Source organism: Schistocerca gregaria, chromosome 6 (assembly GCF_023897955.1).
Source record: "Schistocerca gregaria isolate iqSchGreg1 chromosome 6, iqSchGreg1.2, whole genome shotgun sequence".
In the NCBI taxonomy this organism is placed as follows: Eukaryota; Metazoa; Arthropoda; class Insecta; order Orthoptera; family Acrididae; genus Schistocerca; species Schistocerca gregaria.
Genome location: NC_064925.1, coordinates 43385141 through 43411924, shown reverse-complemented (window position 1 = coordinate 43411924; position 26784 = coordinate 43385141).

Genomic DNA, 26784 nt, shown 5'->3' with positions numbered 1-26784 from the left:
AATTCTGCCTCGCTTAGTGACGCTGGTGGCAGTGTGACTGCCAGCTTCGTGAGATTTATTGCGCTTCATTGCGCCACATCCTGCCAGATGCCACCTACTCTGAATGAGGGCTCTCCCCAAGGGTGCCACCCAGCCAAACCAACGGGTTCCTGGCCCATATCCCACTGCCCGGAGTCCCGGTGCCCCAGACAAGATGGGCACATACTCCTTGCAATGCATGGGGAGGAAACAACTCTGGCATCTGTAGTGCGATAGTGCGACCCCTGCGTTGTCAGGGGGCTACCACCAAGAGGGTACATGATGACCCCACCACAACAGACTGGCTACCGTACTGGATTTTAGGTGTTGAAAGGGTCCACAGTTGCCGTGGGCGCAAAGAAGGGGATTGCGCACAAGATGAGGAGGCAACCCAGAAAACATGGGGTGTAAATCCCGCCACACAACAATAGATAGCATGCAAGATGGTGGTGCACGATGGACCAATAGAAAACCACTACGTAAGGCATCCTTCCCCAAATGGCTTGCACTAACAATGGAAATTTGGAAAATTACAGTTCAAACCCAAGAGGGGTTATCACAAGGCCGAAACCTTTGAGACTCCTTTTAGTCGCCTCTTACGACAGTCAGGAATACTGTGGGCCTATTCTTACCCCCGCACCCGCAGGAGGACCACGTAATTGTATAGATGTCAAGTATTGTGGGAAAACCAGAAAAGGGCAGGATCAAATTGTTAGAGATGTGGTTCTACATAGGAATGTTGGAAAATCAGTGGCCCAAATAATAGGAAATGAATAGTTTCACCACAGAAACAATGACAAGAAGGGGAAAAAATTACAGGCCACATGTTAGAGCAAAGAGTATCTTTCATCATACCAGGGGGAGCTACAGAGAAAAGAACTTAAGGAGAAGGGAGAGATTAAGAGTAGTCCAGAAAATAATTTAGTGTGTTATACTGCAAGGTGAAGTAGTTAGGTTTGTTGTGGGCCATCCTTATCTACTCTCCAATCCCCTCAGAAGTCTGATGAAATCTTCTGGATCATGTACAACAAATTTGATAAGAGAAAACTTGTACTGTAAATCCTTAGATAAAATATCTAACCCCTGTCAGTTTAAACCAAGGGAGAATGCCACATATTTTTATGGCATCCTATTATACAATGTCTTGCTTCATGTGTCTAATTCCATGATATAATTCACTCAGAAGCACTTTATTTAATTAAACTACTTTCCATTACATTTGTTTCACTTTTGTTGTTCATCTTATAAACTCTTTAAAGACATTTATTTAACTGCTCTCCCAAGTGATTTTCCATCTCTCACAGAATTAAAGTTCATTCAGAAACCTGAATGTTTTCCTTTCATCATTTTTAAACTTCTTGTTCATTGTACAGACTGAATAGCATTGTGGCTCTCTCTCTGCTCCCAAACACTGTTCTTCTGTGCTTTTCAACACTTGTATCTGCAGTGTGGCATCTGTACAATTTTGAAATAACATTTTTCTCCAGGTAAAGAGTGTCATACTGAACACCTGTTAGCCATCTAAATTCCAAATTGTTATTTTACCGAGAATACTCTTTTGCAATGTGTTTGAAGATTCCCACGTCAGATTCACTCAGAACAAAGGCCAATATTCAATGACTGGCACCTGTAGATTTTTGATACAGTGATCACTTGAAACATCACCTGCTGGCTTTTTAATTTTACATATTCGACAGTCCATACTGAAAAGCCAAGGCCCACACCCATCTGTGAGAAGATGGATGTACAGAATCTTCCACTCCATGTGTTTTGTAGAGTTCAAATGCTCTATTTGTGTGTTTGTACCTGACATTCTGTATGTGGCTAATTTTTGTGCATTAAACTGAAGGCCTACTCATTGTTCTTCACTGTAGTATGTCCATTTGTCTTATTCTCTGAATAGTTAGTTGTGTTCCTTTGTTAGTACATATATCCATTTGAAATTGGATCTCTCCCTCCCACCCACTTGTAGCTCTGTAAAATATTCTGCATGCCTTCATTATTACACTCAAGGCCTTAGAGATGAGCACAAACTAGATTCACTCCAGTACTCCACACATAGTTCTTGCATCATATTCTGAAACTGCTGCAAGTCTGGCTAACATTGTGCAGTATATGCTTCTGTGTTAGAAGTACACATCCTTATTTCTGTATAATTAACCTAGTGTTTAGTTAGTCTAATACAGAAAATGGAACATTCACCTGTTACCAATCCTTGTTTTCTATAGAGTTAACCTATCTTGTTACTTTCACCTACCTTCACTTTGCAAATGGAGCTGATTTTACTTTTTGTTTCATGCAGTTTGATGTCTTGAACTTAACGTTGACTCACATTAGAATGAGTGTCAAATCAAACAATAGCTGCACCAATGTGTACGTCATCTAAGAACCACAATTGAAAAACAACTTTCTCTACAGCATGAGATTTGTCACCTAAATCTCTTCTTGGCTTCCTCCACTTCCACGAGATTACCACACCGTGACATCCTTCAACTCCCCTGCATCCCCCGTGCCACTTTATCATAGGTGTTTCATGTTGGGCAAAGTCTCTTCTAGTTCTATGTTGTAATTATTTGTTTTCCGTTTGGTATCTTGCTCTATATTTTTTCTGATGACTGCCAGTTTCTGTATATTGACGAGACACTCTTCTGGGGTGGCATTCCTGCAAGGCATATTTTACATGGTTTATACACTAATATGTTCATTAGTGAGGCATAGTGGACTACTCAGCATTTTTGTCTCTTTAGTTTTGTTTGATTGTGGGCTGCTTTATCAGAAAATATTTGTAACTGGTGCTTTTGGTCTCTTCTTGAGCAACTAAGGAGAAATGACAGTTTAAAATCCAGTAGGCATGTATGTTGTGACAAATCTGACAGTTGCCTTTCCACTCCACACCTCCCCACCATCCTCCTCCCATTCACCAACCCATTAGCCAAACACAAGCGCACACAACAACAGAATTTCATAGTAATTATTAAGACATACAACTTTATAAAATTGAAACAGTGAATACTAGCAAATAGTGTAACGTAACATGTTCTTTATCCCTAGTGTACTTTTAAGGTTTTACTATTTAAAATGTAATTACATTTGAATCACATTTCAGTTACCTATTTGTTTTTTTACCAATCATCTGTGTAACAAGTGCACTACTTTTATTTTTCAGAATTGTTTGTTAGACATCTGAATTTACATTTTTTATTTTTATCATAAGTAAACTCATAACTAACAGTACACTACTAAAAAGTGCCTTTACGCAGAATGTGCCTTTGTCTTATAGCAAACAACAGCAGTGTTTGGGACCAGGAGACACTGCAAGCTGCTGGCATCAGAACCAGCAAACGTGGCCGTCCGCAGATCCGGTGCTTGAAACACTGGCTAGGTAGTAACATTATACTATTTACATATCTTTTTTAATTGTAAACAACTAATAGATATTCAGAGTTATGTCATAGTTTTTACAAAAATTTCTCCTCAGATTCAAATTTTTGTTGACTTGTGGTATGTGTTCAATACCTGTGGCTTTGGAAGCTATGATAAATGTCCCCAACTTGCACTGTGAACCTTTGCCTTTCACTTGCATATGGTCTGCTGACTGAGCTACCGAAGTAAAATTCATTTCTGCCAATAAATTTCTTTCAGAAATGTTTTCATCTGTTTCTGTTCATATTTCAGCTATTCTACATACATCTGTTCTCATACATAATGTTCTTTGTGCAGATGAGGATAGTGCCACATACATAAAGCAGAGGGTTAAGAGGTTGAGCCTAACAGAGTAGTGGAACATTCTATAGAGGTATGAAGTAGATTATTAAAATATCCTTGAAATAATGAAAAGTAATTTGGCCACAAAATTTGTTTTTTAAAGCAGAAGTTCTCATTAACCTGTCCAACTCTCAAAGCTCTCCTTCTCCAGTTTTACTTTCAGGATGGTAACTTGATTTTAGGATCTGTTCAATTTAATAAACATGCAGGAACTTTTTACATTTTACACTAGTAAAGTTTTGTTCATTATGAGAAATGATTACTTCCTGATTGCCAACATGTGGAGTGTAATTTTTAATCACCTGTCTTATTGTCACTGCACTAGTGGCACTTTTCAAGATATTAAGTTGACATATTTAGAAAATAGCTCACATATTCCAACAATGTGTAACACCTGCACACCTCCAGGGAAGGGGACCACCTTAAATGAGTGGCAAGGATTTGCAGGGGTTTCTTGGTTATGACTAGCTGTAGCTCACCTTTGGAGCGATGGTTCAAAGGTTCAACATTTTGACAGACTAGGCATTTGTGGATAATCCATTACACACTGCTTTGGAGGAAATGAAAATAGCAATACTCGCTGACTTTCTCAGCACATTTATCCACTTCACGATCCCCAGTGCTCTATGGGAGCACAAGCTTAGCTTTTAACAGTTATCATACCTCATGAGACAGCAGTAACATAATACATTATTGTGAAGCACACACTATGTAACTAGTGCCTCAGGTGGGTTAAGGGTAAATTGTATTCAGATTTCTCTTCACCTGGGGGAGTTGGGGGGGGGGGGGGGGGGGGGGGGTCTGTCTCTGAGGTGAGACACAGAACTATAGTTAACGCAGATGATAAATTTTATCTTGCATCAGTAAGACACATTTAGTACTTTATCCCTCAGATCCCAGGTTACTACAGCATTCTCTCCCTTTACGCAAACTATTTCAAAACTGTATTGTAGAACTGAATCAGTGTTGTGTGCAGTGATTTTCAATTGAGAAGGAAGCTTAAAGGCTGGTTATCACAGTTAACTTTGGTGTGATTACCAACAAAACAGTGACGGAATTTCCTAAAAGTACATATAATAGTGGGAACTTTTAACTCAGTGGAAGTGTAGGCTCACTAGCAAAGAGTATTTTACAGACAGTTCATGTACTGTAAATACCTCTGATTTGGAAGGGACAAGCTCCCAACCTGGTACATACCGATATGTTACAACAATTTTGAATTAACTAGTACATTTTTGATTTTACTGAAAGCAGATTGGCTTACTTCTGACCAAATCTATGATATATGTTTTGTGTAGGAAGTTCAGTAATGGATCTGTGTTTAATAATTGGTCTGGAATGAAGTTACACTACAAGTTGGATAAATCTAAAGGTACTTTTAATTGCCTCATTGTCTGGGATACTGGAAAGCAATGAAATGGTTCTATTTTTGTTGTCAGGACACTGAGGCATAATTATGTGCTCCAAGAAATTCATTCTCTCACCACCAAATTTCATTTTTTGAAATTGCCTGTTACATCATGTAGCTGAAATTGATATAAAACTTCCTCTAACATTTCCTAATGCTCTTCCCAAGTTAGTGTAGCAGTCAACATATCATACACAAAGTAATTCCAGGCCTAATAAATAAACCATTGGTGCTATAATCATACCACCACTCACATTGAGAGTAAATGACATCATTCTAAACTGGTAAGTATGACCTGTGAAGATAAAAGCATGGTCTTTCTAGAAGTGTCTGCGAGTATGACACACTGAAATTAATTGAAATTAAGTACCTGATCCCTTGGATCCACTGGATTTGTTGATTTAAAATTTTCTGGTGAGATCCACACAGGATTACCATTTTATTAATTTCCCTCATGGGCAATACCAGCCTAATGTTTCTCCCAGCCTTAGCTGAAGCTAACAAGAGGTTCGATATGGGGCTGTTTTATGGCCCAATTGCTTCATCATGTGGAACTCTCACTACAGCTGTCCGTTCCAAACAAGGAATGGGCAGAAAGAAAGGCAGAATGGTTCATGTGCTAAAATATTCAGATAACACAAGTTTTTCTTCAAATATCTCAGCTCATTTCCCTGAAATATTAACTATACCTTTTCTCTGTATTTTAGTTAAAGACTGAGATTCTCATAACTTCAATTTAATTTTCTGTTCAGTATTCAGTCGAGTATTTCAGTATGCTGGTGTCAAGATTTGTTATTTTCTATGCTGACAAACGGTGATTTGATCACCTGACAATTTTCATCCCGATGAGATGAGATTGTGCTTTACATTTGTGAACATAATATAGAATTTCCTCCATGTAGGCATCTACTATAGCCTTCTTCTCACAAGACAAATTTACGTCTATTGGGCAGTCCATGATTAATGCCTTTATTATGAGCAACATGCTGATCATTGCTACATTCCCTATCACCAGCAGAACACAAGTCTGCCATTTAATTATCTGAGATTGTGCGCTATGCTATGGCTGCTAAAATCCTGACAAATTAAGCAGGTTAATCAGATGACATCTTTCAAGCAGGCCTCGGGGAATAACACTTGTTGCGTCACCCTTGTCTATTGTCATTATCGTAAGTATGGCAGCCATAAAACACAGTTTGGATAGTCTGACAGTTTAAGTTGCCATTAGATAGACAAAAAATCTACTCAGTGGGGCAGAAGGGGTGTCTCACACACACACACACACACACACACACACACACACACACACACACACACACACACACACACACACTCTCTCTCTCTCTCTCTCTCTCTCTCTCTCTCTCTCTCTCTCTCTCTCTCTCTCTCTCTATCTATCTATCTGTATCTATCTCTATCTCTTGGAGCCACTCCTCAAAGAAGTGTTGAAAGAAGGAAGAAGGATGAAGGGAAGGGAACTGGAGAAGTTTAGAAAAACGGATTGAGTTTGGAAAAGTCACCTAGAACCTTGGGTTAGGGAAGACTTACCAGTCAGTATGAGAAGGGAAAACTGATTGATTGGGACTGTACTGGACAAGATCCAAAAACCTGAGAACTTTATGGTGGAACACAGGGTAATCGTCAAGAAAGAGGTTAGTGCTAAAACATTGTGCATGAGTTAATAAAAGCAAAAAACTGAGTGCATTGCATGTAACAATAACAGACATGGGACAAGGATGGGGACAGCAGAAAATAGACAGGTCAGAAAATGAAAAATGGAGTGAAGAAAGTAGTAGTTAGTGTGAAGAAATGCTGAGATGCGAGACATTGATGTGCACTCACAAACTGTGTGTAACTTTCCTGGCGGTGGCCTGTTCAGTAGTGTATACTGTGATCATGTAGTTGTCGGAGTTGCTTGCTAAGCAGCAGCAGTAGTAGCAGTGACTGAAAACACTAAGTTATGACGACTTGCCTTTGTCTCCCCTAACTGTGAGTCAGCCAATTTTACCCTTATTCACCTTTTGCCATCTACTCTTCTATTTTAATTTATCTATTTGTCTTGGTAGATACAATAACATTGGTAGCAGCGAGACATAAGGAGGCCATAGACATCTTATTGTTGTTTTTAGTCCTGAGACTAGTTTGATGCATCTCTCCATGCCACTATCCTGTGCAAGGTACATCTCCCAATATTTAATGCAACCTTCATCCTTATGCATCTGCTTAGTGTATGAATCTGTTGATCTACAATTTTTACCCTCCCCACTGCCCTCCAATGCTACATTTGTGATCCCTGATGCCTCAGAACATGTCTTACGAACCAATCCCTTTTTGTAAAGTTGTGCCACAAACTCTTCTCCCCAATTCTATTCAATACCTCCTCATTAGTTATATGATCTACCCATCTAATCTTCAGCATTCTTCTGTAGCACCACATTTTGAAAGCTATCATCATCTTGCCCAAACTAGTTATCGTCCATGTTTCACTTCCATACATGGCTACACTCCATACAAACACTTTCAGAAAAGACTTCCTGACATTTAAATCTATACTCAATGTTAAATTTTTCTTCTTCAGAAACACTTTCCTTGCCATTGCCAGTCCATATTTTATATCCTCTCTAATTCGACCATCATCAGTTATTTTTCTCCCCAAACAGCAAAACAGTGTCTCGTTTCCTAATCCAATTCCCTCAGCATCACCCGATTTAATTCGACTACATTCCATTATCCTTGTTTTGCTTTTGTTGATGTTCATCTTATATCCTCCTTACAAGACACTCTCCATTCTGTTTAACTGCTCTTTGAAGTCCTTTGCTGTCTGACAAAAATGCAACCACCCACAGTTACTGTGATTTAGGAATATTTTTACTGGTTTGTTCTTTTGTTTGTAAGGAATTTATTATTTACCCGACTGCAGCATTGTGAGTTGTGTTGAGGTGTGGCTCCATCCACACCAGGTACCCTGTCTTATTCCCCATTCTGCCGAGACAATATCTGTTATGTAGTTAGTTTGATGTTCATAGTAGGCTGTAGCTTGTGTTTGTTAAAAAGTTCACTAGTCTGCTTGTGCAGTTCCTTCCTTAACTTTGTTGAAATTTTCACATTATGTGTGTGAGTGTACCACTTTAGTAAGTTTTGGAAAAACAGTTGCCTTCTTGCCCTTCATGACTCCTTGTTATCTTTCTGGTTTTGACTAGTGATTCTTTTAAAGTTCTGCCAAAGGTCTGCCGAGTTTCTAGGATTGAAACATTGATTCCATTGGTGTTTCAAAGACCAAGCAACAGAAGGGCCCCAAGCAACAAATTCCAAAGTCGGATTGAGAGTTGTTTTGTACTGTGTACCAACATGTGTTTTTTGTTTTATGATCGCCAAAATGTTTCTAGGGATTAGAGCTGCACCTTTTCTTACTTCTTTAATGTGAGCACTGAAGATCATTGTGGTACTTATTGATTTTGTGATTTAGGTATTTTGTTTCTCCAGAACATTTACATTATGTGCTTTTTCAGTTGCAGGGTGTATTGTATGTAATGGATGAAGTTTTTGGAAAGTTTTTTGTGGCGTCTTAGCATAATTTTTCCTATAAACATAAGTGGTGGTGTTAGGAAGATTGGGTGATGTCTCACAGTGCTCGTAGTGCGTATTTGTGTGTTGGTGTATTGATGTGCCTGTGTTATACATGAAAATTTGTCTTCACTGGGTTGCCTAAAAATATTGGTTTACTGAATTTAGTCTTCCAGTGGACATCTATTCCTGTCAGTTCTTCTGTCTCCAAAATTATGGGTCTAGCATTGAACCCGTTAAAGGTAATGCGGTCATTAACTGATGAAATTCCTGTAAGAAATATAGCTACCAGCTGCTTAACACATTTTTATTTGTACCACTCCGTGTTTGACTTTGGACCATTTTAATTTGATGGAACACACATTAGTCTTCAGTTAGCACCATATTAAAAGCAACTATTCTTTATGTTATGCATCACTTTCAAATGTGAAAAATGGGAGCAACAACACATTTTCTTCACTCAGTGGACATAATTTTCCCAGGTTAACAAACGTATCAGTTGGCAACTGTCAGTTACATATTGTGTACAGGTTCTGAAAATATTGCTGAAGTCAGTTCTGTGTGATGCATTAAATATTTTTAGTTTAATATTGCATGTATAAATTGTGGGGAAAAGTTACTTAAAAGACATTGTCCTGGAGAGCTACTATAAGCTCCAGTGCAAGCATTGGAGCAAATGCCGCGAATATTCCTATGAATAAGTGCCATCGTGAGAAGAAAAAGAACAAGGAGAAGCAGTAAGGGGGTCACCTCAGAGGCCACTAAGGCCCTGGCTTAGAGCGAGCACTGCTGCTGCTATCAATAGGCCAAGTAATATTCCATTTTTTCAATAGAGTCATCATCCACCCTGTTAAGATGGTCCGGATGGGGAGCTTCCTCTGCCGGTTAACATCCTGATGTTCAGCTACCAGCGGTGCGGCCAGGCGAAAAGGATGGTGGCATGAGGCGACTGCTGTGTGTCGCAGGAGAAAAACACGCAGCGGCGGAGAAGGTGAACTTTGACTACATGACCTTCCAAGAAGTCTCATAGGAAGTAAGTACTGGTCGATGGCTGGGAGTTCCTGGTACATAAGTCCTCATGGGACTGTCCTCTCGAATGTCCGTGCACCTGACTTCTGGGTCTTAGTCTCTGCAGAAGCTGATGAAGGTGCTTGTGTCTTAGGGGTGATGGAAGGAAGAGGAGACGTTGACCGGGTGATCTTAGCACTGGCTAAACTGACGATCGTAGCACTAAATGTCAGATAGCATGTCTGCCTCGACACCTCCCTGGTAGGCAGAGGAGAGGCAGGGATGGTACTGTATTTCCCCACTAGAAGCAGCGTGGGCCTTCTAGCAAAAAGCTTGCAAGCAGGCAAGGTGGACACTTTCTCTTTGACCCGAATTTCCTGTATACAGCGTTCATCCTTGTAGACATGACAGTCGCGAGAGAACACTGCATAGTCACCCTGACAATTCACGCAACAAGGCGACAGAGGCGGAGTCACCTTCATTGGCGTCCCTACCAGAAGTGATGCATGTAGCTGCATTAGAACAAGACTGGCGGGTGTGATTAAAACTCTGACTGGTAGAAGCGTGTAGGTGTCAGAACATAGGTGCGAATGGAGATAACTTCATAGCCCGCTTTGATGACCGAAAGCAGCTGAGCACTATCTAAGGTCAAGGAAAGTGTACCAGTCAGTACAAGAGGATAACATGGCAAGGTAAATAGGAAGACAGAGGGAGGAAGACTGGGAAAGTAAACAGAGGAAGGAAGGAACCAGAATACTCAAAAAACCAAAATGACCACAAATTTAAGTCGTTGAACCGTCCGTCTCCGGACGCAGCCGCAAACTACCATTTTGAGGGGGAGGGACACTTCTTAGTCACCGCTTATGACAGGCAGGAATACCTCAGGCTTATACTTACTCCGGACCTGCAGGGGGAGCCTCATTTAGCATACTACTACATGCTACTGTGTTTTAATTATATTGTGGAAAGGAAAGTTGCTACTCACCATATAGCGGAGATGCTGAGTGCCAGGTCAGCACAACAAGAAGACTGTTTCAAATATAGCTGGTAATAGTACACTACTGGCCTTCAGAACTACTGCACCAAGAAGAAATGCCGATGATAAATGGGTATTCATTGGACAAATATTATACTAGAACTGAAATGTGATTACATTTTCACACTATGTGCATGCATAGATCCTGAGAAACCAGTACCCAGACAACCACCTCTGTCCGTAATAATGGCCTTGATATGCCTGGGCATTGAGTCAAACGGAGCTTGGATGGCGTGTACAGGTACAGCTGCCCATGCACCTTCATCATGATACCACCGTCCATCAAGAGTAGCGACTGGCGTATTGTGAGGAGTCAGTTGCTCAGCCACCATTGGCCAGACGTTTCCAATTGTTGAGAGATCTGGAAAATGAGCTGGTCAGGTCAGCAGCCGAACATTTACCATATCCAGAAAGGCCCGTGCAAGACCTGCAACATGCAATCCTGTATTATCCTGCTGAAATGCAGGGTTTTGCAGGGATCGAACAAAGGGTAGAGCTACAGGTTGTAACACATTGAATTTAACGTCCACTGTTCGAAGTGCCATCAATGCGTACAAGAGGTGAAGGAGATGAGTAACCAGTGGCACCCCATATCATCATGCCGGGTGATATGCCAGTATGGTGATGAATACACTCTTCCAATGTGCGCTCACAGTGATGTCGCCAAACAAAGATGCGAACATCATGATGTAAACAGAACCTGTATTTATCTGAAATAGTGATGTTTTGCCATTTGTGCACCCAGGTTTGTCGTTGAGTACGCCACGCAGGCCCTTCTGTATGTGATACAGTGTGAAGGGTAATCACAGCCATGGTCACCAAGATGGTAGTCCATGCTGCTGGAAACTAACTGTTGTGCAGATGGTGGTTGTCTTGCAAACGTCCCCATCTGTTGGCTCAGGGATCGAGACGTGGCTGCATGATCCACTACACCCATGGGAATAAGATGCCTGTCATCTCGACTGCTAGTGATATGAGTCTGTTGGGATCCACCATGGTTTTATGTATTACCCTCCTGAACCCACGATTTCCATATTCTGCTAACAGTCATTGGATCTCAACCAACAGGAGCAGCAATGTCGCGATACGATAAACTGCCACCGTGATAGGCTTGGTATGCATTTCTCCTCCTCACACCAAGGATCACAACAACGTTTCACCAGGCAATGCCAGTCAACTGCTGTTTGCGTATGAGAAATCGGTTGGGAATGTTCCTCATGTCAGCACATTGTAATTGTCTCCATCGGCTCCAAGTTTGTGTGAATGCCCTGACAAGCTTATCATCATAGCATGTTCTTTCTGTTAAATTTCGTGTCAGTAGCACATCATCTTCATGGTGTAGAGATTTTAATGGCCAGCAGTGTAGTTACCAGTACTTCTTTTAGGGTATGCAGTATTGTAGTGCAGTGTAACAAATGGATATTGACCAATAGTTGCCACATATTTGTGTATGCTTGTACTTCCAGTTCCAAGAACATCTGCCAGCCAGGGCAAGTAGTTGTTTTATATGCTGCAAAGTGGTGGGAACAACAGCAGCACCCATGACTGCCCTCACCAGCACTAACAGAATCAGCCTGAGGCTGGCTGAAATTATATACATGTGGAATGTGGAATGTGGAAACTGCCAGGAAAGGAATGCTCTGTTAAGTGTGCTGTTCACAAATTAATGAGGTAGACAAAAAAGAAATGTGAGTAAAGCAGCTGAATAAATTAATAATCCTCTGTGTGCTCCCAGGGACCCTGATTACAGTAAGCATAGAAGCCACTCCACAAATGAGTCACATTATGTGTTTTTGGTATTTATGACAATTTTGTCTTTAAACAAATTGTGATTTCAGCTCAACATGGGAAAAAGGAGAGGGGGAGATGGTGTGATCATTTTAGTTGAGAGTGGTTTATGTCTGTTATGGAACACTGAGAACCCTGCTATTTCATTGGACCACCTTGCTTATTTTGAATGTTACTAAATGTAAAAGATTGAGGATCCTGTTTTATTCAGTGAGTGGAATGTTTGGCAACGCTGATCTTTGAGTATAATCAAACCGTGCATCGTCGTGGCAAAAACCGTGCATCGTCGTGGCAAAAACCGTGCATCGTCGTGGCAAAAACCGTGCATCGTCGTGGCAAAAACCGTGCATCGTCGTGGCAAAAACCGTGCATCGTCGTGGCAAAAACCGTGCATCGTCGTGGCAAAAACCGTGCATCGTCGTGGCAAAAACCGTGCATCGTCGTGGCAAAAACCGTGCATCGTCGTGGCAAAAACCGTGCATCGTCGTGGCAAAAACCGTGCATCGTCGTGGCAAAAACCGTGCATCGTCGTGGCAAAAACCGTGCATCGTCGTGGCAAAAACCGTGCATCGTCGTGGCAAAAACCGTGCATCGTCGTGGCAAAAACCGTGCATCGTCGTGGCAAAAACCGTGCATCGTCGTGGCAAAAACCGTGCATCGTCGTGGCAAAAACCGTGCATCGTCGTGGCAAAAACCGTGCATCGTCGTGGCAAAAACCGTGCATCGTCGTGGCAAAAACCGTGCATCGTCGTGGCAAAAACCGTGCATCGTCGTGGCAAAAACCGTGCATCGTCGTGGCAAAAACCGTGCATCGTCGTGGCAAAAACCGTGCATCGTCGTGGCAAAAACCGTGCATCGTCGTGGCAAAAACCGTGCATCGTCGTGGCAAAAACCGTGCATCGTCGTGGCAAAAACCGTGCATCGTCGTGGCAAAAACCGTGCATCGTCGTGGCAAAAACCGTGCATCGTCGTGGCAAAAACCGTGCATCGTCGTGGCAAAAACCGTGCATCGTCGTGGCAAAAACCGTGCATCGTCGTGGCAAAAACCGTGCATCGTCGTGGCAAAAACCGTGCATCGTCGTGGCAAAAACCGTGCATCGTCGTGGCAAAAACCGTGCATCGTCGTGGCAAAAACCGTGCATCGTCGTGGCAAAAACCGTGCATCGTCGTGGCAAAAACCGTGCATCGTCGTGGCAAAAACCGTGCATCGTCGTGGCAAAAACCGTGCATCGTCGTGGCAAAAACCGTGCATCGTCGTGGCAAAAACCGTGCATCGTCGTGGCAAAAACCGTGCATCGTCGTGGCAAAAACCGTGCATCGTCGTGGCAAAAACCGTGCATCGTCGTGGCAAAAACCGTGCATCGTCGTGGCAAAAACCGTGCATCGTCGTGGCAAAAACCGTGCATCGTCGTGGCAAAAACCGTGCATCGTCGTGGCAAAAACCGTGCATCGTCGTGGCAAAAACCGTGCATCGTCGTGGCAAAAACCGTGCATCGTCGTGGCAAAAACCGTGCATCGTCGTGGCAAAAACCGTGCATCGTCGTGGCAAAAACCGTGCATCGTCGTGGCAAAAACCGTGCATCGTCGTGGCAAAAACCGTGCATCGTCGTGGCAAAAACCGTGCATCGTCGTGGCAAAAACCGTGCATCGTCGTGGCAAAAACCGTGCATCGTCGTGGCAAAAACCGTGCATCGTCGTGGCAAAAACCGTGCATCGTCGTGGCAAAAACCGTGCATCGTCGTGGCAAAAACCGTGCATCGTCGTGGCAAAAACCGTGCATCGTCGTGGCAAAAACCGTGCATCGTCGTGGCAAAAACCGTGCATCGTCGTGGCAAAAACCGTGCATCGTCGTGGCAAAAACCGTGCATCGTCGTGGCAAAAACCGTGCATCGTCGTGGCAAAAACCGTGCATCGTCGTGGCAAAAACCGTGCATCGTCGTGGCAAAAACCGTGCATCGTCGTGGCAAAAACCGTGCATCGTCGTGGCAAAAACCGTGCATCGTCGTGGCAAAAACCGTGCATCGTCGTGGCAAAAACCGTGCATCGTCGTGGCAAAAACCGTGCATCGTCGTGGCAAAAACCGTGCATCGTCGTGGCAAAAACCGTGCATCGTCGTGGCAAAAACCGTGCATCGTCGTGGCAAAAACCGTGCATCGTCGTGGCAAAAACCGTGCATCGTCGTGGCAAAAACCGTGCATCGTCGTGGCAAAAACCGTGCATCGTCGTGGCAAAAACCGTGCATCGTCGTGGCAAAAACCGTGCATCGTCGTGGCAAAAACCGTGCATCGTCGTGGCAAAAACCGTGCATCGTCGTGGCAAAAACCGTGCATCGTCGTGGCAAAAACCGTGCATCGTCGTGGCAAAAACCGTGCATCGTCGTGGCAAAAACCGTGCATCGTCGTGGCAAAAACCGTGCATCGTCGTGGCAAAAACCGTGCATCGTCGTGGCAAAAACCGTGCATCGTCGTGGCAAAAACCGTGCATCGTCGTGGCAAAAACCGTGCATCGTCGTGGCAAAAACCGTGCATCGTCGTGGCAAAAACCGTGCATCGTCGTGGCAAAAACCGTGCATCGTCGTGGCAAAAACCGTGCATCGTCGTGGCAAAAACCGTGCATCGTCGTGGCAAAAACCGTGCATCGTCGTGGCAAAAACCGTGCATCGTCGTGGCAAAAACCGTGCATCGTCGTGGCAAAAACCGTGCATCGTCGTGGCAAAAACCGTGCATCGTCGTGGCAAAAACCGTGCATCGTCGTGGCAAAAACCGTGCATCGTCGTGGCAAAAACCGTGCATCGTCGTGGCAAAAACCGTGCATCGTCGTGGCAAAAACCGTGCATCGTCGTGGCAAAAACCGTGCATCGTCGTGGCAAAAACCGTGCATCGTCGTGGCAAAAACCGTGCATCGTCGTGGCAAAAACCGTGCATCGTCGTGGCAAAAACCGTGCATCGTCGTGGCAAAAACCGTGCATCGTCGTGGCAAAAACCGTGCATCGTCGTGGCAAAAACCGTGCATCGTCGTGGCAAAAACCGTGCATCGTCGTGGCAAAAACCGTGCATCGTCGTGGCAAAAACCGTGCATCGTCGTGGCAAAAACCGTGCATCGTCGTGGCAAAAACCGTGCATCGTCGTGGCAAAAACCGTGCATCGTCGTGGCAAAAACCGTGCATCGTCGTGGCAAAAACCGTGCATCGTCGTGGCAAAAACCGTGCATCGTCGTGGCAAAAACCGTGCATCGTCGTGGCAAAAACCGTGCATCGTCGTGGCAAAAACCGTGCATCGTCGTGGCAAAAACCGTGCATCGTCGTGGCAAAAACCGTGCATCGTCGTGGCAAAAACCGTGCATCGTCGTGGCAAAAACCGTGCATCGTCGTGGCAAAAACCGTGCATCGTCGTGGCAAAAACCGTGCATCGTCGTGGCAAAAACCGTGCATCGTCGTGGCAAAAACCGTGCATCGTCGTGGCAAAAACCGTGCATCGTCGTGGCAAAAACCGTGCATCGTCGTGGCAAAAACCGTGCATCGTCGTGGCAAAAACCGTGCATCGTCGTGGCAAAAACCGTGCATCGTCGTGGCAAAAACCGTGCATCGTCGTGGCAAAAACCGTGCATCGTCGTGGCAAAAACCGTGCATCGTCGTGGCAAAAACCGTGCATCGTCGTGGCAAAAACCGTGCATCGTCGTGGCAAAAACCGTGCATCGTCGTGGCAAAAACCGTGCATCGTCGTGGCAAAAACCGTGCATCGTCGTGGCAAAAACCGTGCATCGTCGTGGCAAAAACCGTGCATCGTCGTGGCAAAAACCGTGCATCGTCGTGGCAAAAACCGTGCATCGTCGTGGCAAAAACCGTGCATCGTCGTGGCAAAAACCGTGCATCGTCGTGGCAAAAACCGTGCATCGTCGTGGCAAAAACCGTGCATCGTCGTGGCAAAAACCGTGCATCGTCGTGGCAAAAACCGTGCATCGTCGTGGCAAAAACCGTGCATCGTCGTGGCAAAAACCGTGCATCGTCGTGGCAAAAACCGTGCATCGTCGTGGCAAAAACCGTGCATCGTCGTGGCAAAAACCGTGCATCGTCGTGGCAAAAACCGTGCATCGTCGTGGCAAAAACCGTGCATCGTCGTGGCAAAAACCGTGCATCGTCGTGGCAAAAACCGTGCATCGTCGTGGCAAAAACCGTGCATCGTCGTGGCAAAAACCGTGCATCGTCGTGGCAAAAACCGTGCATCGTCGTGGCAAAAACCGTGCATCGTCGTGGCAAAAACCGTGCATAAACACTTCTCCACGACAAATATTTTTCATTAATGGCAGACGAATATACAAATGTGTCACCATCAGACACCACACTTGCTAGGTGGTAGCCTTTAAATCGTCTTTAGTCCGGTAGTATACTTTGAACCTACTTGTCGCCCCTATCGTTGATTGCAGACCGAGCGCCGCCACACGGCAGGTCTAGAGAGATTTCCTAGCACTCGCCCCAGTTGTACAGCTGACTTTGCTAGCGATGGTTCACTGACTTCTACGCCCTCATTTGCCGAGACAATAGTTAGCATAGCCTTCAGCTACGTTATTTGCTACGACCTAGCAAGGCACAACTATCAGTACTATTGAGATTGTAAACAATGTATCTTCAAGAGCAACATTCGTCATTAATTGATTGGAACATGAAAAGGGAATTTGAATTCAGAAAAACGGACATAGCTGGTGGAATACTTAACTTCAGACCTCAAACCAGCCTGCGTGAGCTGAAACGCGTACATTTTGGCCTCCTTTAGTTATACAGGTTGGCTCTCCTGCCAACCCTAAAAACAAATATATCCAACCAAAGTCATTTGTCTTTAGTAATTTGAAATGTTGCACTGTTTCCATCATTTGAACTGAAGAAAAGATTTTTATGTCTCGAGTTGAAAAGCACTTCAGCTGAATCGATATTCACAGCAATTGCTACAGAACTGACCAAAAAACTCTTATGACACATTATCTTGTTCGTTTCGTCGGTGCTGCTAATATTAGTGGTTCTATTTCAGGAGTCCGCACTCTTGTCAGAAAGGAAGGGCTATAAGCTGCCATACATTCACTGTAGAGCTCATGTTTTGTCAATTGCTGCTACCAGCTCTAGGAAAAAACACCCCATTATAAAATGCACATTACACGTTATTCAAGACACTAAAACTTTTTCATGGTTCTTCCAAATGAGAGTGTTTTGCATGAAATTCAGTGTGCTTTAGAGCAACCTGTTTTAAAAATACCCAAAGCTTTTGTCATCCAATGGTTTAGTACCTATCGCATAGTTCATGCTACTTTGCTAACCTACAATTCAATTATATTGGCATGTGAATATACACACAATGATGGCACGGATTTAACAAGTTCAGCTGGAGGAACCTTGTTAGGAATCTTGTTAGAAATGATGAATTCCAATTTCATTGTAGGTTTAATGATTTTAGACAATATGTTAAATGCAGTCTCAAACTCCCGTAAAGTTTTGCAGACCCAATCACTTAAAATTTCACGAATCCCTCTACTTGTTTCTGGGACACTGGAACATTTAATACACATTGTCTTTGTGACTGCAATGGACGTAGTGCAGAAAATTACTCAACGAAATTTAAAAGTATGCAGGAGAATGCAACAGAAGTTGAAGGTGTGCTATCCATGAATGTAGAGGAGCAGATTCAATCTACCAAAGGTTCAAGGAAATTTGTTGAAAGTATGATTGGTGAAGTAGAGCAACAGCTTGATGAGAAGGCAATGAAAGTGATAGAACTAAGAGCATATTTTGAAAGTTTTAAAGAATTTCTGGATTTTCATGATTATCATTATCATTACAATCATTCTAATGAACTGTGCTTGAATTTGGGGCTTACAAACATCTACACTTGTTAGACGATACATCTTCTGATGCTGCTTCTTTCATTCTGAGTGCCGACATTCTATGAAGTACTACGGACACTCACTGAATGTGTACTTTGCATTCCAGTTTCGACTTGCAGTGTGGAAAGGTCATTTAGTACAATGAACAGGGTGGTGATAATATTAAGGAATAAGATGGGTCAGGAAAATCTCCAATCTTGTGTGAAGATTTCTACTTAAGGGGACGGGCCAACAGAAAGTTTTATTGATGACACCTAGAGATATGCTGTGAAAAAGCCTCTACGTATTAGTTTGATGTAAATGAGTTTTTCCATGCAATAAAATTATTTAATTATTTAATATAATTAACTTCGGCTTAGCCTAACAGCTTAGTACTTAACCTACATATTATTTTGTTGTATATAAGCTATTCATGAAGGATTGAAAATATTAATAGCACTGCTATGTCTCTAGAATGGTATCACTTACATTTTAAGCCTATAACTTTGTCCTGTTTTTATTAACTTATTTCTGTTTCTCAAGGAGGAGGAACATATGACACACAAACATTTGTTTCAGGAAAAAACACTATCAAATAATATGTAAAGTCGGTGCACTTCGGCATGGTCCAATTAACTGATATTAAAAATGGAAGATGTGTTTTATAACTTGATGCAATAGAAACTGAAGAAAATCGATGTCTATTTCAGCATGCTAAAGTTTGTTAGAAGAGAGTTTCAGCAGCAAGAGTGAATGTCACAAGATGTATTTTCTTTTTCTTCCAGTTACAAGGATGTTGGCCAAGCAAGTACTCGGCCAAGCAAGTGCTATGTGTGTGGAGGAGCAGTTGGTGCAACAGGCTCACCCGTGACGGGCATACTGGAACCACAAAAATGTGGCTATATCAGAGGCTGGCAAAAATAGACGTTCTGGACATCATAGAGCAAGCCGGAACAGTGTCAAGTGTGCTGTGCAAGAATTAATAAAATAGATGAGCAGGAAACGCAGCTGAAGCAAAATAAATTTTAATCCTCCTCTTGTTTCCCTGGGACCCTGATAATGGTAATCACAGAAAACAATCAGAAAGTAAATCATTATCTGATTTTTTGGCTTTGGCACTCATTGCACACACTTTCGTGTTATACTGTTGCTTACTACTACCTGTATCCCTGAAAGAGCTGTGTGAGTGTGGGCTTTCTTACAAAGGTGCTGCTTTAAATGAGTGATTCCTGATTGGAAACACAATAATGAAAATTAGCATATGTGCAATATGTACCAACTAGACCTGATGTCTTGATCCACAACCAATCAAAATTTGTTCTACGCTGTAGTGATTAAACTTGCCACACCGAGTTAAGCATGTAATTTAAGATTGTATGTTTTAATAAGCAGATTACTACAGCATTTTATATTTTAAAATTTGGTCACTATCAGAAATGTAGACAAAGGTTTATTTGCCCTGGAAAGGCTTTAGGTAGCCTCCCTGAAGCTGGAATAAAGTTCTGGCTTACTGGAACTCTACGCAATGATGTACGAGAATCAACATTACTAGCAGATTTTATGCTCATTCACACACTGATCAGTAAGCACCCTAAAATATTCAAATAATTGATTGTCCTTTCTCATTTCATGCTGAAATGATTAGTTTCTCATTTGGTTGTTTTACTTTTGACAATAAATTATTTTTTATATTAAATCAAAATTCCGTATCATTGTCAATCAGTCCCCATAGAGGAGGAAGGTCCAGCTCCTGTCACTGAAAAGTGAAAAAGGGGTTGGGAGCACACCTGGTGCTGGCACATAGAGGGCGAGTTTCACAAGCAGTAAAAGGTTTGATTTTTCAACATTAATTAACACCATCCTGTTTCCTGGCCTCCCTCCAGGTTGCTCACAGTTTCATCAGCTCAGGGCTCAGCCATTACTATACTTCCTCCTCTTGTGTGCTGCCCTGCACAATACCAACTTATTTGATGCAACTCCTTTCTACGTATCCTATTCATCTCCATTTCATTCTCATTGCATCTACCATGCCAGTCTGTTTCCTGGCCCCACAAACTTTGCATCTTCTTTTGCACTGACAACTGAAATGTTGTCTCAAGTCTAAGCTATCTGCTAAATGATCCAAAATATTTCTCAAAGACCAATTGCATACTGGCTCTTAATTTACAACAAGAAACTCTTCTTAATTATCAATGCCATGTCACATGTCAGTGGTCAGTACACAGAATCTTAATGACAGGTCAACTTCGTCATCCTCCAGATGTAATGGCAGTTGTCATGGTTCCTACAGATCTAGGGGAAGGCAAATTGCTGAACCAGAATGAGACAGCATGGAATAAAAAATGGCAAGACCGGACTGTGTACAAATTGGGACCTTGTGCAGATATGCACTATTTGAACTAAAAAATCACTTTTTGGTGGTGCCCATTGTTCATTGGTACTATAGACATAACATTGTGAGATACACAATTTTACCAAAGCAATAGGTTACATTATAGTCTATACTTATTAAACATGACAATTGATTTTCTTCAAGAATGACAGTCACTGCTTACTCTTGCCTTAAATTTTTATTATTGCACTTGGGAACTAAGCTTTCCTCATTTTTGAGCAAATATCACAAACATGAATGTATGGAGGAGAACATGTCAATCATTCTAGAAAAGTACTTTGATGCATGTTTGCAATTTTGACTACGTGTCAATCTTGGCCTGACAAACCTCCTAAAGTCTTCTGAAAATACTTTCCAGGTTGCAAAGTAAGCACAAAGTGCACTTCAAGAGGGCTTCTTGACTTAGTGGTTCTCGTGTGACACGTGTAGATTAGTAATTCAGTGAAACACCTCAGTGCACTTCAGTACATGTAAACAAATTGTGCAGTGTGATGTAAAAGTAACTTTTTAACTTCATCCTTTGGGATTTGCTTTTGATAATATTAAGATAGGTCTCTGGTACATGAAACAGAATCAACTGATAATCCTTCTGATGGTCTTTTAGACTTTGCATTAACTTCTTTGCCAGCTGTCATCACCATGACCACCAGTCCATTATCTAGCAAGTGGTTTCGTTTTTATACATCTTGACCCATAGAACCAATTTAAGGAGCAAATCTTTGAGGTCATGGAATGTGTCAGAAAATGTACAATGTTTGTGAAACCAAAAGAATGGCATAAGTTTATCTAAACACAATCAAGAATATAACAAGGGAATCAGCTTAATTTTAAAGTAACTACTCAACAGAATGGTAGTAGTGACCTGTGAGGAAACTTCAATTTTGATCTGAAACCACATGAATTACTACTACATTTTTTGAATTACTGTGGAAGCTTACCGGAATGCTGCGTTATACTGTGCACATTTTTGCAGAAAAGTCAAGGAAGTGCGATCCAAATGCAGACTGGATTCCAGCCTAGTGTTGACTGAGTCAATGCTGCCAATTCTTGGAAATAAGCTGATACTGTTCACAAGGACTGTGTGGATTTTAAAGCCACCCTCGCTCCTCAGTTTCTTGTAACTTTTCCTTCGCCACATCCACAAGACTTGTCAGAATAATATTTGTTGATTTAACTTTGACAAATGGTGTCCAGGCAAATCTATCCAACATTTAGTGATATTACTTCGTTTCATACCGCTTTCCTCCATAATGTACATCTAAATGCAAATTCAGAAAGACGTAAACAGGACGGCAGTACACACAGCTGGTCTCACAGACCCTTGCCATTTCCAGGTGCATGAACCACCAGGTTAAGTAGTTAAAGCAGTGGTTAAAATTTCCCAATACATTCATGATGGAATACTTTAACGAAGAGTGAACAAATAATGTACTTGTGCACCTACATGCATCCATTAAAGCTCTAACGAATGAGCAACATTTTTCAATTAGTTATGCAGCATTACTGGTTCACCTACTTGTCAGACAGTGTTCATTATAATCCATTACATTTATTATGAACCACTAGAAAAAAGAATGCCAACAATTAAAAGCTTCCAGATACATTTTAACTCAGATGCTCACATCTTAAAGCCCATTCTACATCTACATCAGTAAATGCACGTAACTCAGTATTTAAGTTTGATATAGCTTGTTTAATACAAACCAAACATCAAGGTAAAGAATAAAAATAGTGAAACTAAGGATTCACAGTACCATCCACTTGCTAGCATAGGTAATCAAAGTACTGCAACAGAATACTTGATTGTACCACTAACATCTCATCTGTCACGTGTGCCAAACTTCACTTTCCGTTACTATGCTTGTGTATGATCCACTTCAATGTAAACATTGTAAAGTGCAGTTTCACAAACATTTGTGGCAAAAATGTTGAAGTTCTTAATAAATAAATAAATAAAAATAAGTAAAATGGGGTTTACGATATTCTTGTTTTCATCACACATGGTTTGTACTGAACGTGAGACCTAGCACACTCCACATCATGTGGACGCACCTGCAGTTATTTACAAGCATGTTAACAACAGACTACATGCTCCATGAAGGAAACCATGAGAAGGGGAAAATGAAGATGATGGTGAGGTGAGCTGCAGTCTTGTGATAGACCATCATACTAATGATAGTTGGGGCCACACAGGAGTGAAAGATGTCACAGGAAGCATCTGAACAACAGTGATACTCCAGTTACTCTTTATGAACACAACAAATAAACATAGATAAATAAGTACACCTTTTGTTATTACCCATGCCCAGGTCCCACTCAAACCATTGATGTCCCCTTATCTGTGATATCCTTATGGTGCTGGTGGTGAACCGATGTTTGTAACTGAGGTATTGCCAAGGGTGTTTATATTTTTCATGTCAGAAATGGCATATTAGTCCAATGTTGGTTTCTCTCTTGTTATGCTGTTAATGGTGAAAGTGTTTAAAGAAGTTCTTTGACTACATCGTCTCTCCTCCAGTGCAAGCTGTTTAAGATTCATGAACATCTGCAGTATGCAGATGGTTTGACATTCCATTAACCTGTCATGTATGTGGCATATTTGTAAATTGCTAGGTATCCTGAATTCACATGACAAATATTAAGTAACAGTAATGTATTGTTAAAGCTATACAAATTTACCTGAAGGACAACTATGGGAATGGAAGATGCTTGAGTCTTCGGAACATAACCTGTGTGATGGACGAATCATTGGAACATCAGAAGTCTATTCTTAAACTTTATATCAGGACTCAATAAATTGAAGCTATTCAGGACAAACTAACAAAACACACACACACACACACACACACACACACACACACACACACACACACACACACACACACACACACACACACACACACACACACACACACACACACACACACCTAAGTGTCTGGTGTCTGCTGTAGCTATTTCCATTCTTCCTTTTGCTTCAGAATTCAACGTAGAACACATGCATATAATAATGGTTCCTTTCCACCTTAGTTCCATCAGCAACAGGAGGTCAACCAGAAAAACTTTTTCCATTTATCTATATATCTTTCGAAAACATCAGACTTGAACGTGTCTGCTATAGCCACTAGCATTCAGCAACTGCACAGTACAGGTATATATTACTTGTTCAAATTTGATTAAGTTCGTTATTAACGAATTTTTATTTAGGGACAAACATATGCACTGATGAGCATAGACCCAAGGTATCATCAATGTCATAGGTGGGATTCAAATCGATGACCCCTGGAAAATCATCAGTCTCACCCTGCACCTCCATATGCTGGTGCCACAGGTTTATGTCCATACTTAAAGTGAGAAATCTGTCACCACTGCCACTCCTGATACCAACATGTTAACTTCCACCCCCAGGCATCAGCACAAGAGCAGCAAGTGGAAATAACATCGCAAGCAGTTGTGATAGCTCACCGGAAGCATTCGACATTCTGATTGAAGAAGACAAGTTTTTGACTTGAAATAAATATAGCATGTGTGGCATGCCACTCACCACTGTAAAGAGGTGTTGGAACAGTTACGTTGAAAGAAGCACATCATCAGAATTCCTGGTTCAAGCAGGAAGAGTGAGCACACAGCAGGATGACACAGGTTGCATTTAAGAGCCAACAACTCCTCCTCCTAAATATGAAGCAATTTTAGTGAGTGACTAACTTCCCAGTTCTGATGAGACAGTTCACTAAAGGCTGAGGAAAGCTGTACTGCATGCACAAATATCCACTGTAAAACAGGAACTCAGTGAGGAAAATGTGTTCCACTGGGTGGTAGTCGCAGAGCTCAACCTGAATTCTGTGTGGGAAAATGTACTTTTCACTGATAAGGTGTCTTACGATCGCCAGAGGTTAGTATAATGGCTCCAAGTGTTGAGACATCGTGAAGAGTAAGTGATGACAACAAGCAGTACCAACAGATTATCAGTTTCCTGGAGGGGTTGGGTTTCTGTGAGAGGAGCAGGAGTGCTTCGTCAATAGCAGGCAGTATGCCCACATTTTGAAGAAAGTGATGCCACCTGTAGTGCAAATGCTATTTGAGGAGAAGAACTCATGCTACGGGAAGTACACTCACTAGCATGTATGTCTACTTCATTAAACAGCAGCTGTCCAACATGGACATTAATGTAATGAATTAGCTGTGAGTGCTTACACGAACACAATGGAAAATTGTGTGTGGAAGTAGCATGAACAATGTCAGAACTGGCTATGAAAAACGATTTATAGCTCATGTTCTTTGGGACTGGTTTTTTGACTCCTCCGAGGAAGTTGCCTCTTCTGACAGATGCGTCCTATGCCTCACAGATTCGGTACCATAGTGCATGACTGAAGTTAGAAATAATGGGGCATTCTGGATAAAAATTAAGTCACTGAAAACATTTTAATTACTTTCCTTCTTTGGTCTGCTACACAGTGTTCTGTCAGTAACAGCCAGTACAGAATATCAAGAATAAGGTAATTTGAGCTAGTTCAAATTGTCATTAACCTTGTAAATTAAAATAAATATAATTTACTAGTTGGAGCATTACATTCTCTACTTGCTTTATGTCTATATACATAATACATGGAATAAATCAAGAGTGGCCCTTTGTAAGACTATTTCTCGTTACTTCAAAATCATCTCTCTTTCCCTCTATTGCCACCCGTCAGGCTGCCAAAAACTTGCAAAACGTATCTTCTGATTGTATAAAATCAGTAGGATGACTTGTTTATATGTTGAAATTGGTCTGTGCTGCATTTAATTGATGGAGTGCATGTGTTTCCCCATGGTGGAAATAGAATAACCAACAATGACATTTCATTGGTGTTTGACAGAATGTGTTTCTTGTCTGAAGCTGAACCAAAGCACTTTTTCCAGAGATCATTCTTCCTATAATGGAGGAAAAATGCAACTGTGGGCACTGCATGATATAATTTCCCCTTGCATCCTCCACAGCTTCACGAAACAGCTTTGTTACAGGCCATCTGAACTCAACAATTGGTCATTGGCCCAATCAGTGCTACCTAACAATAGCAAGACCATGCACTCAGTTTATTTACAAAGTCATAATATGCCTTAAATCACTGCACCCTTCATTAATGGCTTTGGACTCCAGTTATCTTCAGTCTGAAGGTGGGTTTGATGCAGTTCTCCATTCCAGTCTACTTTGTGCAAGTATCCTCTCAATAGCTTCCGAAATTCATTATCTATTTATAGCTGGTAGGTGGCATACAGTAATGATCATAACAGCACACACATGGAATGACTTCAGTGAAGTCACCTGCACTGACTTCTGTGCTAATGACTGGTCACAGAATTCTGCATTGCCTCCACACAGTGAAGAGAAGTACAAGTTTCTCATGATGTATTGTAGTGCTCGAAGTCAAGCTCCACCCTGGTAGCTACTCACAGGCTGAGGACTAATTCCAGACCACTGCTGTAGCCCCTTAACAAGCTATGGACATTTGTGGAAGTGCTTAGTCAGATGTTCTACCGATTTTTTCACTTTGTTTCCATTTTAATTTGTTTTATTTCCTTTTTGTAAGTGCCATTAGGACCCTCATCATTGGGCTGCCCTTGCTCATGTCACTACTCTAAAGAATTTCTTGTTTGCAGTTTTCTGTATATTGGGCGTGTTCACATTAGTCACATTGCATTACTGCTGTCATAATATCAGCTTCCATCTGTTAGCCATGACCACAGAGATACGAAGAAGCTTCAAAATTTTCCACAGAAACTGCTCTAGCAGCTTCTTAATTAAATGCTAGAATGTGCCAAAATCAGACTATGTTCTTACAAGTTATTTTAATGCCTTCAGTTTTGACATTTTCTTTCCCCTCCAAGTGATGTAGGACTTGTCTTTTGCATATCACAGAATACAAATTTACATTTCATTTGGATTTTGTATAAATGTTTCATTATTTTCTTGTGAAAGTTTTA